Raw genomic sequence first — 14,067 nt, forward strand, 5'->3', positions numbered from 1 at the left:
TTGGCCTAAAAAGGACTCCTGAAGCAGCAGACTGGTATCATGAGGCCAGGAGGTCTGCAGCTTGTGTGGTCATGGAAACAAACATTCGTAGGTAGAAAAAGTTTGGGGACTCAATGATGAAAATCCTTCTGTGGGCCTCAAAACGATTTTGGCAAACCATCAGCTGACTCAGGAGGGGGAAGCAGAGTTTAGATGGCCCGTTTGTAGTCGGGGAGAACGGCTGACCTGGATTGAGGATACTGTAGGATGGTGGTTCCTTTTTTTTTTGCTTCCCCTTATTGACTTCCAACTGGCAAACCCACATCTAATATTTGGGAAGAATTTTGCATTTTGACCAATTTGGGTCAAGAGACTTGGGGGGAAAAATCTGGTCATGAAGCTTGTAACTGAAACTGAAACTTGGCCTTAAATGTCCAGACTCAAATGGCAGAAGTCTTCTCATGGACAGATAGTGTCCTGACCCAGGTGACACAAACAGTTACCAAGGATCGCTGGTTCTCCAGGGGGGATGTGCAAATGAAGTTACCCTGGAAATGGCACTCTGAGGCACACACATCCCAACCACCCCCCAGGTATTACCAGTTGGAGAAGAACATTTGGGAAGAATTTTACCATTCATGATCTTTAGCCTACCCTGTGGCTATGAGAGATTTAATGCTTTTTCTTGGGGCTAAAACACCAGATAATATTGGACCAAACCAGGTCCAATATTAAATTGAGATCTATAGTTGAAGACTGGTCTTGATAAATATAAGTGAAGAAGAAAGATGCTGAAAATACATTTCAAAACTTCTCTGGATACATAAATGTTGAAATATGAATCAGCAATATTATAATATTATTAACAGCTTACCTCTTTTCAGCAGAGGGTTGCTCTCCTTTAAAGTCAATGAGGCCTTGAAGTGGCCGATCACTCTTGAAGGACACACAGCTGGGTTCAGGTTCAGGTTCAGGGGACTCTGGTATCTGCTTGGTCCTGATAGAAAAACACATTTATTGAGGGTCACATGTTTAGGTAAAGTCTCCCTGTGTTTAGAAATGGTGAATATATGGGTGCCTTGGTGGCCTAGTGGTAGAGCCATCCATATATAGAGGGTCAGTTCTCGACGCAGAGGTCATGGGTTTGATTCTGACCTGCAATACTTTCCTACATGTCATCCCCCCCTTCTCTCCCCTGTCACTAATAAAGGCCTAAATACCAAATAAGAAGAGGTGAATTTACAGTTCACAGCAACTTAATACAATCTAGTCTCTGATGGAAATAATGCCTATGTGAAATACTTTTAAAATACTATATCTATGAATCTTATTATATGGTACTGATAACTTACTTTCTGTCAGATGGATGTCTTTGTTTAAAATCTATAAAATCATCCTTTGACCAGTCACTCTTGAAGGACAAAAAAAAACAGAGATAAATGTGCATATCGAAAAAAAAATTCAACACAGACAACTGTTTTTATTTCAAATATTCATGTTTGTCAGTTTTTAATTTTTACCTTCCATCAGCAGATAGTATAAAGAAAAAGAGGAAGCAGCATTGAATACTACTAAGTACAGATACCTATTCCAAATATTAGGGCTGAAACGATTCCTCGAATAACTCAAATAATTTGATTACAAAAAATCCTCAATGCAAAATTCTTTGCCTAGAAGCTTCGTTAAATCAATGTAATTAAGGTTGTACAGCTCACTGTGTTTCCGCATGGAGGATTATTACTAGTGCACAAGAGGTTGGCGCTTCTGCGGACACAACACAAGCATAGACGGTATATAAACACAAGACTGACGGCCCAGATTACAAATGAAGGAAGAGGAAAATAGTGAGGGTCTAAGAGAAGAGACCGGGGAAAGAACACAACAGAAAGTTTGGGATCATTTTAAGCTGCAAACATGCTGCTACATCATCTCTGTAGAAAACATCCAGTCTGTTCATCCATTCCACGGAGTGAACCCGACAAGGTAGCTAACGCTGCTGCTCTCGTCCACCGCGATGTTTTACACAACTAGCCTACAGCTCACTACTCTGCATATAGCCATGTTTTACCAACAAGCTAAAACGAAAGCTGTCGGTTTGTAGTCTAACTGTTTATTAGTTTGCTACTAATCTTTGGAAACTGTGATGGTTGGGGTCGGCTGGCTGTGAGTTTTCTGTTTGGTTGACTATTCTCTGGTTTGTTTCTCGGTTGGTTTTTCTCCTCTCCTGTGTTTTCCTGTTTGCCTGCCTCTCTCTCTCTGTGCCTACTCTGCTCTCCCCCTCCCACCGCTGCTGCCAGCTGATTGAGTGCACCTGGTTACCATCAAGCGAGTAAGCTTCGCTTCAGAACTTGAACCTCCTATGGCGCCATTTTGTTGCTACCTGGCCATCACTTCCCGTTAGCATTCCACTGACTAGCATTCATTTGGGCGCCACTTGACAGAGAATAACTTTACATCTGAAGCGTTAAAAGACTCTATTTGTCCATTGTTTAGTTCTAAAGAGACACAACAATGTATAAAAGGCTCCATTACCTTGTAGCTCACGTTATGGCTCCGTAGCAAACGTTTTTGTAAAAATAGGCTAACAATTGTGTCACATAGTAGAGGAATTACCGTATAGTACAGGAGAAGCTTGCAGGCAGTTTCGACTTACATGAGCTGTTTAGGTTTAATTACTAATGTTAACTAGCATTTTAGTTAGCAATAATTAGCCTGTGCCCATGTTATCTCCTTACATATACCTACGCTCTCCGTCTCTGTAAGATTGGGAATGATTGAGATTTCTCTCGGCACAGCTACCAGAAGACTTCACACTTTCAGACACGTTGCTCACGTCACATCTACGTTGTATCTCTCAGTTGGAGGCTGCGCAGTAACGCTGGCCATCACCGGAAAAGTGCTTCTAATATCCTTCACTGGTCTCCATCCAGAGCAATGGGGTCTGTTGGTCCATTATATACTGTCTATGGTTACCATCCCATCATCACCGCCTCCCGCTGCACACACCTGCCTCTCATCTACAATCAAGACCAGTATTTCTACCCCGGCTCAAAAGACCATCTCCGCTTGATCGTTGCTCCAGTCACGCTGGTGAAACACAAAGCTACAACTCTCTGAGAACCTCGTTGTTTCCTTTTCTTCTGTTTGTTATCTGAACGCTCACTTACATGTTGTGTCTTTCTCTTCCCCAGTCACCATCTCCATCCTCTACCGTCATCTCCAGTCAGCTGGCTCCACCACACAGACCCCTCCCTCGGCACCCTGCTCCAGCCTCTCCTTGCTCCCTCTGCTCTCCAGCCCCAGCCTCTCTCCCTCGGCTACGGCTTCCCCTGCTCCCTTGAGTCCCCAGCCCCAGTGCCTCTCCCGCAGCTCCCCAGTCACAGCTCCCTTGAATATCTCCACCCTCCAGTCCCTCTAGCCTTCCCTCAGCTGCTTCCCCATTCCCGGTGTCTGCCTCCCCACTTCCCCTTTCTTTTCCCCTCATAAATAAACCTTTTGTCGTGAGCTCTGCGTTTGAGTCCGTTCTGTTCCACATGCAACAGAAACTTAGCTGCTGCTGGAGACAAACCGGCTCCTCCCCCATCATGGCCTCTTAATATGCACGTGAATGACGTCATCATGTCGGTGATTTCTGCATTCTTTATTCTTTCTCTTCACTGTGTATTAGGCTTCTGAAAATGTGTCCCCCAGAACAGTGTAGTTGAATAGCCCTGCTGTAAGCTTTGTACCGTCACATTTACCCTCTGGTCAGTAAACAGCTCTTTTGCATATCCAGTGCGAAGAGCCATAGGCAAGAACAGGAAGGGGGTGAAAAATATTAACATTTGGGGTCTTTTTAAGGGTCTTGGAATTTGGTAATAAAAAATGTTGCTTTTTCTAAAAAAGGAAACCTGTTATTTCCATCCATCCATCCATCCATCTTCGTCCGCTTATCCGGCGTCGGGTCGCGGGGGGAGCAGCTCCAGCAGGGGACCCCAAACCTCCCCCCCCCCGAGCAACACCAACCAGCTCTGACTGGGGGATCCCGAGGCGTTCCCAGGCCAGGTTGGAGATATAATCCCTCCACCTAGTCCTGGGTCTTCCCCGAGGCCTCCTCCCAGCTGGACCTCCCTCCACCTAGTCCTGGGTCTTCCCCGAGGCCTCCTCCCAGCTGGACCTCCCTCCACCTAGTCCTGGGTCTTCCCCGAGGCCTCCTCCCAGCTGGACCTCCCTCCACCTAGTCCTGGGTCTTCCCCGAGGCCTCCTCCCAGCTGGACCTCCCTCCACCTAGTCCTGGGTCTTCCCCGAGGCCTCCTCCCAGCTGGACGTGCCTGGAACACCTCCCTAGGGAGGCGCCCAGGGGCATCCTTACCAGATGCCCGAACCACCTCAACTGGCTCCTTTCGACGCAAAGGAGCAGCGGCTCACTCCGAGCTCCTCACGGATGACTGAGCTTCTCACCCCTATCTCTAAGGGAGACGCCAGCCACCCTCCTGAGGAAACCCATTTCGCCGCTTGTACCCTGGATCTCCTGGTATTTGTATATATACAAAAAAACAGGTTTCCTTTTTTTTTTTAGTAAATAGCAATAATAAATATTTACTATTGCTGTTTACGAAGTATTTCTTATCAGATTACTCGATTAATTGATGGAATAATCGGTAGAATACTCGATTACTAAAATAATCGATAGCTGTATCCCTACCAAATATATTACTACAACAGGCTATATACAAAATGATTAACAACTGAATGCTAATAATGACTTACTTTTTGTCAGAAACACGTTTAAAATCAATGAAATCCCCCTTTGATTGGTTGCTCTTAAAGGACACACAGCTGGGCTCAGGTTCAGGTTCAGATTCAGCAGGGTCTGGTCTTTGATGGGTCCTGATAGAAAAACACATTTATTGAGGGTCATGTTCAGTAGTCTCTTATAGCCAGACCTTCCTCCAAAGCGTTGCGGAGGAAGGTCTGGCTAGTCCATACAGCATTCCTAGATGGGAGAACAACGTGCTCTGGTTTATTGGCATTTCTCTAAACCAATCACAATCATCGTGGGGCGGGGCTAAGCTCCAGACGGAGCCACGGTGCCTCTGCTAAATAGTCTCAGGAAGGAACTAGTTTTGGTGGAACGTGTATGTTTAAAAGTAGTTTTAGTCGTGCAACAGAAAACTCAGATTGGACAGATAGTCTAGCTAGCTGTCTGGATTTACCCTGCAGAGATCTGAGGAGCAGTTAACCATAGTCCTCACAAATCAGCCGGAGGTTAGAACGCCAACACAGAGACAGAGGAAGGGGATGGACATCCGGCCGAAGATGAGGGACATCAGGGGGCAATGGAGCAATCCCGGAAATGAAAGTTGTGGATATAGACTAAATGTTTTGTAACAAATGTTATAAAGTAAAATAAACCATTCATACCCCCTCAGTTTGCCTGCTTACTCAGTGCTGTGGAGATCTGGCAATGAGACTAACAAATAAAAGGAGACAAAAGCAAGAAGGTTGGTAGTAATACATTTTGGTGTGATTGGGGATTTGGGGTCGTTTTTATGAAACAAATAATAAAGGTTATTGTATACCGGTGGCTGCCTTTCCCAGCTAACAGCGGGGCACAGAGCAGCAGACAGACGGGGATATAAGAGAAGGGTCAGACCACCTCAGAATGTGCTCTGACTGATCAGATCTCAATGATTAACACCTCTACTGAAAGCTGTTCACTTGTGATCTGATCACTCAGATCAGATTTTAATACCAGGTGAAAACAGGGCCATAGATATCCCAGAGACAACACTACTTCTAGTGTGTTGGAGGTTTCAGAACAACTCACCTCAGTCTTTGGCTCTTTATTTCAATATGTTCCTCCCCTTCCTTCTTGCTCTTCAGTTGCCTCTTCTTTCTCCCCTCCTCCATTTTAATTGGCCGGTCCCTTACAGGTCGCCTTCTTTTTTAAAGTAGTGATGTCTTCATGGACACACAGCTGCGTCCAGGTCCAGGTTCAGGTTCAGGTTCAGCAGGGTCTGGTCTCTGATGGGTCCTGTTAGAAAGAGAGGAAGACCACTTTTTTATCTCCAGAAACAGAAGCTCCTGGAGAAACTAGAAGCTATCAAGCAGAAAATAAAGTCTGAAGCTCTTCACTGAAAGATTTCTGCTCTCTGCTCATCCTGCTTCTCTTTCTGGGAGAACAGGAACATTGTAAAGACTCCAGGACTAATGTCATCTTTCTCTCCTCTAATAGAGACAAGACTCCAATATGACAATCAATCTCACCTTTCTGTCCTCTGTAGACTGTAAAATAATAGACATGGAGACACTCCTCCTCCTCCACACATCACTACAACAGTAACAGAGGCATTTAGGTCACTACTTTTTATTCTGAAATGTCCCAGACGAAACAGTAGAGTCCTGTTGTGTCTGACTTTATGCTGGTGGAGACGACGGTTTGTTTTCTGACAGCAGGAGAAAGGCTCAGACCCCCCATCTTCAAACTTAGCCTTCATTTAGATCTCAACTACACAGCTGTAAAGTTTTCTGACTGCAGCCTCACGGTTGGGACAGACAGACATAGAAACACCTGGCAAAGTATTTAAAACCTCCTGTGTAGTAGTTCATGTTACAACATGGAGATTTATCTTCAACACCAGAGTCATCCAAACTCTTTTGGCCACTTGTGTTGGTTGCTCCGCAGCTTTCTGCTCTTAAAGTGTAAATTGCAGGTTACATTTTTTACAAAGATAATGCAATGTGCTTATTAAATATAAAGATAAGAACCGCCCACCATTGTTTTTTTTGCAAGTAGGCTAGCAGTTATATTGGAGACCTAGTTAGCAAAAATGGTTAACTATTGTGTTTGTGCGGGATGTACGAATAAATAAAAAACAGAGGCTCCACAAGTTCCCCAAGGACAAACGGTTGATTCGTGCCTGGTAAGGTTTGTGGCTACGAAGTGGGCAGATTTTACTGCTGCCTCTGTGACTAAGTCAGCCGTCGTATGCGGCGAACACTTCACTGCAGAAGACTATGACCCTGGAGACATGCGTCGGTTCAATATGGGTTTTAAACGCCGGGTACAACTTATTTCTGATGCTATTCCTTCACGGCATTCTCATTCCACACAAACACCTGTCAAACACAGCGATAGGGACATCGATCTCTCTTTTTCTTTCTGGCAATGACCATCGCTAATTAGTTGCGTTTTAGCACAGGCAATAGCGCCACTGTGCCTGTGCAGTGTGTGCAGCTCTACAGCTTTGATTAGGACTACTGACACCATGTAAGTAATGTCTTCAGTCATTGTCCCTCCTTGCTATTCTACATGACGGCAAGAGTTTGAAAATACTTTGGCTTGTTCCCTAATGTTATTCGGGTTAGCACCAGGCTAACCTAGACTAGCTCTAACTACTCACCAGGACACCTGGCCAACCCTCCACTCGTTCTCCTCACACCAAGCATTTATAACTCTTTGAGGGCCATGATTTCTGGCAATTTCATCCCCTCTCTCACGCCTGACTGGTTCAAAATTGTAGGGCTATGGTCCATTAAAAATGTTATGATTCCCCACCTCCTCAGAACTCCTCAGTCTCCCTGTCGTTCTCCATAGTCAAGCCACAGACAGTAGGAATCTAGCAGAGTATGGGTTTCTAGGGGTTGCTACTCCCTCATATGATGTCATCACCCAGTTACTTGAAAAAACATGCTACCTTTGAGTTCTTGAAAAGCGCTATATAAAGTCAATTTATTATTACATTTGAAGAAACCCCAATAAATGTTATTTTAACGCATTTTAAGACAGAAATGTTTAAATATATACATACTGAGCACTTTATCTACACATTAATTGGTTGTGGTGGTTAACCTGCACTTTACACTTTAAACTAAACTAACCACAGCTTGAGTTCACAAGCCAACGTTACAGACATTACAGTTAAATTACCTTCAGCTGGAGCTCCATACGGAGAGAAAAAGCTGCGTCACAGCCTTTGGAAAGTGAAAGTAAACTTTAAACAGGAAACAAGAGGAAACAACCCAGAGAGGAGCAGCATTACAAAATCAAGGAAAAAATAAATGGAACTTCTGACAGTTAACATGTAATAAAAAATGTAATAGAGTTGTGTTTAAATCTAAAGTATGTTTATATTATAACAGAGGATGGCGTGCTGAGAGAACACTCAGACTCCAGGATGTTTAAAGATGTTTGTCCTGAACTCATTTAAAAACGATGATACCGTTGACTGGTTGGTTTCCTCCAACATTCATTCAGACGGTTAACTGCACTAGTTGGAACAATATACAGTACTTCATATAATCACAATAACAGTAATTTTATCCACAAATAACAATATGTCCTTGGGCTGTTCTTCAGTGGAAAGTTTATATTCACTGTACCAAGCATCATCTCGCGCCATTATACTCACATAATACATACACTAAATGGGGGTATCTGTCATTTTTACAAATATATACTAAAGTAAATAATACATTGTGTTAAAAAGAAGTGTTTAGTGATTAAGTACTACAAAATAAATAGATACAATGTAATTTCAAAAGTGGGGTGAGTGTGTAAGATAAAAACATAGAAATTAAACTGATAAAAGCTGTAAACATGTTTTAATGTGTGCATATGTTTGGTGGCGCTCTGCTTGTAGTTCCTGCTGATGTCACCAGAGGGCGCCATGACGTCACTCACCAGCACAGAGATGCTGTCTGAATGTAGTTCAGTGGTCTCTTTGTTCTTGTGTAAAAGTAAATAGTTAAACTGTTACCGTGTGGTCCTGTGGATTTTTAATGTGGATTAAGACGAGGAGATTTAGAAGAGCATCGAGCTATGGCTTCATTTGAGGAAACCTACAACTTTTTGTAACTTAAATTTGTGCATACTAATATATCTGAATGCAGGAATTTAGACTTCAGAAGCTTTTTCTCGCCACTGTCACACCAAATGATTGCTGAGTGTGGTCCACACCTGCTCTATTTGTAGAGTGTCCAGGGGCTATTGCACAAAACCAGGATAAGGGATTTAGCCGGGATATTCAAGTTATCCTGGATGAATTTAGCCTTGACTAGGTTGAACAAAAGCAGAGACACGTAAGTTACCATGGAGATTTATTCTGTGCAGCTAGCCTGCTCCTGACCAGGCTAACAGCCAGGATTTAATCATCCTGGAGCCTTTTCTGTTCACTCAGCAGTGCTTTTACCTTATTATTATTAACTTGCATTAACATACAACAGGTGCATGTTGCTGTTCAGTAAACAACCGTTATTATTTAAAGTTGTGACCATTATTTTTTATAATTATTGTTACTGTTATATTGCTGTATGAAAACTGCTTGTTATAAGTTTGGTGACTATAAGTCAGTGATGAAGGATAATATATAAAGTGCTATACAAGTGTTAGTGGTTCTAACAGCAGCAGACTGGTCAGAGACCAATACATCTTTAATTATTTTAGATGATTTATTTCTTTTAATATTCTTTAACAAAGGATCATGTATGTTCCTCTTCCATGTGCATTTAATTTGATATTCTTAGCACACAATGTGAACTGGGACTATAATTTGGGAGGATTGAATAATTGCTATAGGTTTTTATAATTGTACAATCCTCCCTAATTCTAGTCTTAGTTCACTGAACCAGTAACTGTATAATGTTGTATGCTACTGTACATTCACGTAACAACAGGGAGAGGACACCTCAATGGTTGTTGATCTTATACTTTGCTGGAAGAATAACTGATGAATACACTGTTACAGTCATTGTTAAAGGTTTGATTATATTTATCACTTAATTATCTTTATAGTTTAGTTAGAGTCTAATTTCTTCAGTGTCTCTTTTCTATGTCCATATATATGAGGGAGCAAAGCATATAATATCTAAAGAAGGAAACTCCGCCTCCATAAAAAACAAAAAACGGAGAAAAAGCGTGGCAGATAATAGCGGACCGATTGAATGATATATCTAAAAATATACTTTTATGAACTACTGCTCTTAACTGACATCATTAAAGGAGTTAGGCTCATTATTTCCACAAACAAACTGTTGTACACTTTGCCTGAAAAGCGAGCAGTGGAAGTTAATAAGTTACTTAGGTCATTTATATTTTAGCCCAGAGAGTGAGAGCAAGAGAGAGAGAGAGAGCGAGAGAGAGCGAGAGCGCAAGAGAGACAGAGAGGGAGGGAGGGAGAGAGAGAGAGAGAGAGAGAGAGAGAGGGGAGAGAGAGTGAGACAGAGAGAGAGAGAGAGAGAGAGAGAGACAGAGAGGGAGGGAGAGAGAGAGAGAGAGAGAGAGAGAGAGAGAGAGAGAGAGAGAGAGAGAGTGAGACAGAGAGGGAGGGAGAGAGAGAGATGTACGCATCACATTCTAGCATTGTATTTTAATGGTTGTAAATTTCCTGAGTAACATTATCTTCTGCTCACTTAAAAGACAAAGAGTACAACGGCTCATTTGTGCAAATAATCAGCCTAACTCCTTGAATGGTATGATTATGACACTTTCAATTCAGAGCAGAGGTCATTAAATTTGATAGATAGATAGATAGATAGATAGATTTTTATTTGGGCTGCTTACGCATTCAGTCAGTCTGCGATCGTCTACCTCGTTTTCTCTCGCTTTTTCATCACAGCCGCTTTACTAATAATGTTTTACGTTATCATAATTTCATATGAAACTGCTGCTCACTCTGTGTAAAGAATACACAAAGAGTATTCTCAATTTAGCGTCAGTGAATCATAAATTTGTAACTGACCTTGCGGTCTGTAAAAGAAAGCTGTGAACGCGTATCTATCCAAATTACTTTCTCCTGGCTGGACCTGGACCCTCCTCCTCAGCCTGGCTCATTTGTGCAAATAAACAGCCTAATTCCTTGAATATTATGATTATGACAGTTTCAATTCAGAACAGAGGTCAGTAAATGTATATTTTTGGGCTGCTTACGCATTCAGGCGGTCCGCGATCGTCTGCCTCGCTTTCTCATTGCAGCAGCAGTGTTTCTTTTTTACTAATATGTTTCACATTATCATAATTTCACATGAAGCTGCTGCTCACTCGGTTTAAAGAATACGCAATGCGTATTCTCCATTTAGGGTGTTACAATACCAAACATTCAGTAGTCTGTGCCAATACCAGTAAAATAACCCAGTTCTCGATGCAGATTTCGATACCACTGTAAAAAAAGGATTTTCTAAGATTCAATGTACTTTAACTTGAACCATGAACTTTATTAAAATATTTGAAAAATATCAAAATGTCATAACAAGACTTACAAAACATGTGCAATTGAGCATAAAATAACATAATAAAGTGCAATTAATGGTCATAGTGCAACAACTAGTGACCCCAGACACATTCCAGACTTCCAGTGCAAATCAAAACCATGTTTCTAACAATTGCGTGAACTGAGACGTTACAAACCCTGGGTAAATATTGGAGATGTATTTGAAAGATGGAGACAGCTTAGAGCCCAAAAAGACACAGAGTTGGCTAATTTCCTCCTGAACAGTTAGCTAAGCATTAGCTTTAGGCTAATTTATCACGGCTACAAGGGACGGACATTTTATGTCATTTCAACATTTGTGTACTCACATTTAATTATAGAGTACCCGAGTTGGTTACTTGCAAAAACAATTGAGACACAGCCTGTAAAGTGATCCCGACTGCTCCTGGCTAACCATGGCTAATGCCGCCATGCTAACCCTGCTAATGGCTAACGTTACCGGAAGAGCAGGCAAGCGGGCCACGGCTGTTTACAACGTTTAGCCTGTCGGCCGTAACTGACAACGTTGAGTTAATTGAAGCCAAGAGAGGGGGGCTGTAAATCAGGAAGAGAGGACCTGGAGTTTGCAGTGAAATGTTTTTTTTTTTGGTCGGGTAGAGTTGACTCTCATTCATATTTTTCCGAAAGATATGTACCGGCGGCAGTAGAAGGGCTTCGGCCACTTGTTCGTGACCTCCTACTTCTGAATGTATCGACTGGAACACTCTGAAGGGTATACTTCCCCTATCAGTTCCAGAAGAGGCGCAGCACCAATGCTGCAAACACTGGCATCGTCGTTTATGGTGTCTATGGTGCTGCCAAAAACTGGGCATTGTCAGCATTTTGTCCTTTTAAAAATGGAAGGTGTCAGTAGTATCAGTTGTCTTGACATCCCTACGTCCATTTAGTATCAGTAAATCAGAAATCTGGAACCGACCTCTGGAAAAGAAAGCCATGAACACATCTATCCGAATTACTTTATCCTGGCTCGACCTAGTCGCTCCTCCACAGCCTGACTCAACCTTTTTGTGGAAGACTGAGGTGCAAATATTCGGTGGCGGGGAGTTTAGGGTTCGTCCTTCAAGAAAAGGTTATGTTTTTCAATAAAGAAATATGCAATTTTGCATAATGTTGGACCATTGTTATTACCATATATGAGTCTTAAATGTTGGAAAAGCTAGAGCAGATGATAAAAAAAATAACACTCAGAAAGATTAAAGAAAAAACTTTTAGGTAGTTTTGATGCTCACATTGACATCACATTAATTCAGTTAGGTGGTAACTAAAATGGCTGGGGTGCTGCGCCTAAACCTTAAAATGGTAGAGAAACCCTGTGTATAGACCTTAAAAAATAAAAATCACATGAACACACTTCTCTGCCTCCTCCACATATCACTGGTAACAGAGGCATTTAGCTCACTACATTTTATTCTGAAAGGTTCCAGAGGAAACAGTAGAGTCCTGTTGGTCTGCAGACTCACGGTTGGGACAGACAGACGTATAAACACCTGGCAAAGTATTTAACATCTCCTCTGTAGTAGTTCATGTTACAACATGTAGAATTATCTTCCAACACAACAGTCCTCCACACTTTCTCAGGAAATAAGAAGAGAAGTAGAAACATTATATTTAACATTACAGAGCCAGAAACTAACCCTGAAGAGACCAAAGACTAATGTGTTGTTAAAGTATCAAACAGCAACTTACACTTTCTTCAAACAGTCCAAAATGTCGACGGCGAACAACTCAGGTGAGTTGTTTCCTGATGAGTCAGAGCTCCACCTGTCAGCACGCAGACTTTCACAATAAGAGCTTTGTTTCTTCCCTCTGTGTGACTGGTTGTTGTTGTCATTGACTGCTGTGTCGATGCTCCATTACTGACTGAAAGATTTAAAGACTGTAGACACAAACTAGTACTCTCATAAATACAATTCAAATTCCTAGCAGAACAATTTAAGATGGCTACACATTTTTCAAAAGGTGACGTTAATAAATTATGACACAATGTTTACAAAATAGGTCAAAAACAGCAGTTAAGATGACAAAAAACTGGCCTCACTGCACACTACAGACACCTAAAGTGTCTAAGATGAACTTTTTTAGTGTCTAAAATAGTACAAATTTGGTACAAAGGACAATGTAGAACAGTTGAGGCAGGCACTTTTTCACTATTTGTGGTCTCTGTGCCCATTTCTTATGTCTCTATTGGTAGATTACAAGACTCTTACAGCTCATAGTCATGTTGGACTGTTGAATGGTCCACGCTTATTAAAAGAAAAACACTTTTTGCTGCCAGTTTGTACCTTTTCTCATATAATTTAAATCTCTTAGATCGTTGGAAAAATAAAAAAGTATTACAATTGTTAAAACTGTAGAGCTTATTTTCCCTGAAACCTCCTTACTAATTGTAAATTTATGTTTTCATGTACCTCTTTTTATTTATTTTTCTATGTAATGATTCTGTTATTAACAACAACATGACGATTTATGTTACTGATTATTGGTAGTGTTGTCATTTGTTATTTTAGAGAGAAATACCAAAATAAAGAACAATCCAATTTACCAAAAGTCCGAAGTTTGTCTTCATCTCAGAGCTGGTGAGTGACGTCATGGCGCCCTCTGGTGGACATCAGCGGGAACTACAAGCAGAGCGCCACTAAACATATTCACACATTAAAACATGTTTACAGATTTTATTAGTTTGATTTATATGTTTCTCTTACACACTCACCACACTTTTTAAATTACATTTTATTACATTTTATGTATTTATTTGTTAACACTATATCCCTTTATTTTTATGTTTATATATATATATATATATATATATATATATATATATATATATATATACACAATT

General features: G+C 41.4%; 1 protein-coding gene across 1 annotated transcript in view; it reads right to left on the reverse strand.

Moving 5' to 3' along the window:
* LOC114550445 (NLR family CARD domain-containing protein 3-like) overlaps window positions 1-14,067 on the reverse strand; it is a 689,968-nt gene that overhangs the window by 11,404 nt on the left and 664,497 nt on the right. The gene's annotated exons all lie outside the window — the stretch shown is intronic.

The sequence above is a fragment of the Perca flavescens genome, chromosome 23 (assembly GCF_004354835.1).
Source record: "Perca flavescens isolate YP-PL-M2 chromosome 23, PFLA_1.0, whole genome shotgun sequence".
NCBI classification, from domain to species: domain Eukaryota; kingdom Metazoa; phylum Chordata; class Actinopteri; order Perciformes; family Percidae; genus Perca; species Perca flavescens.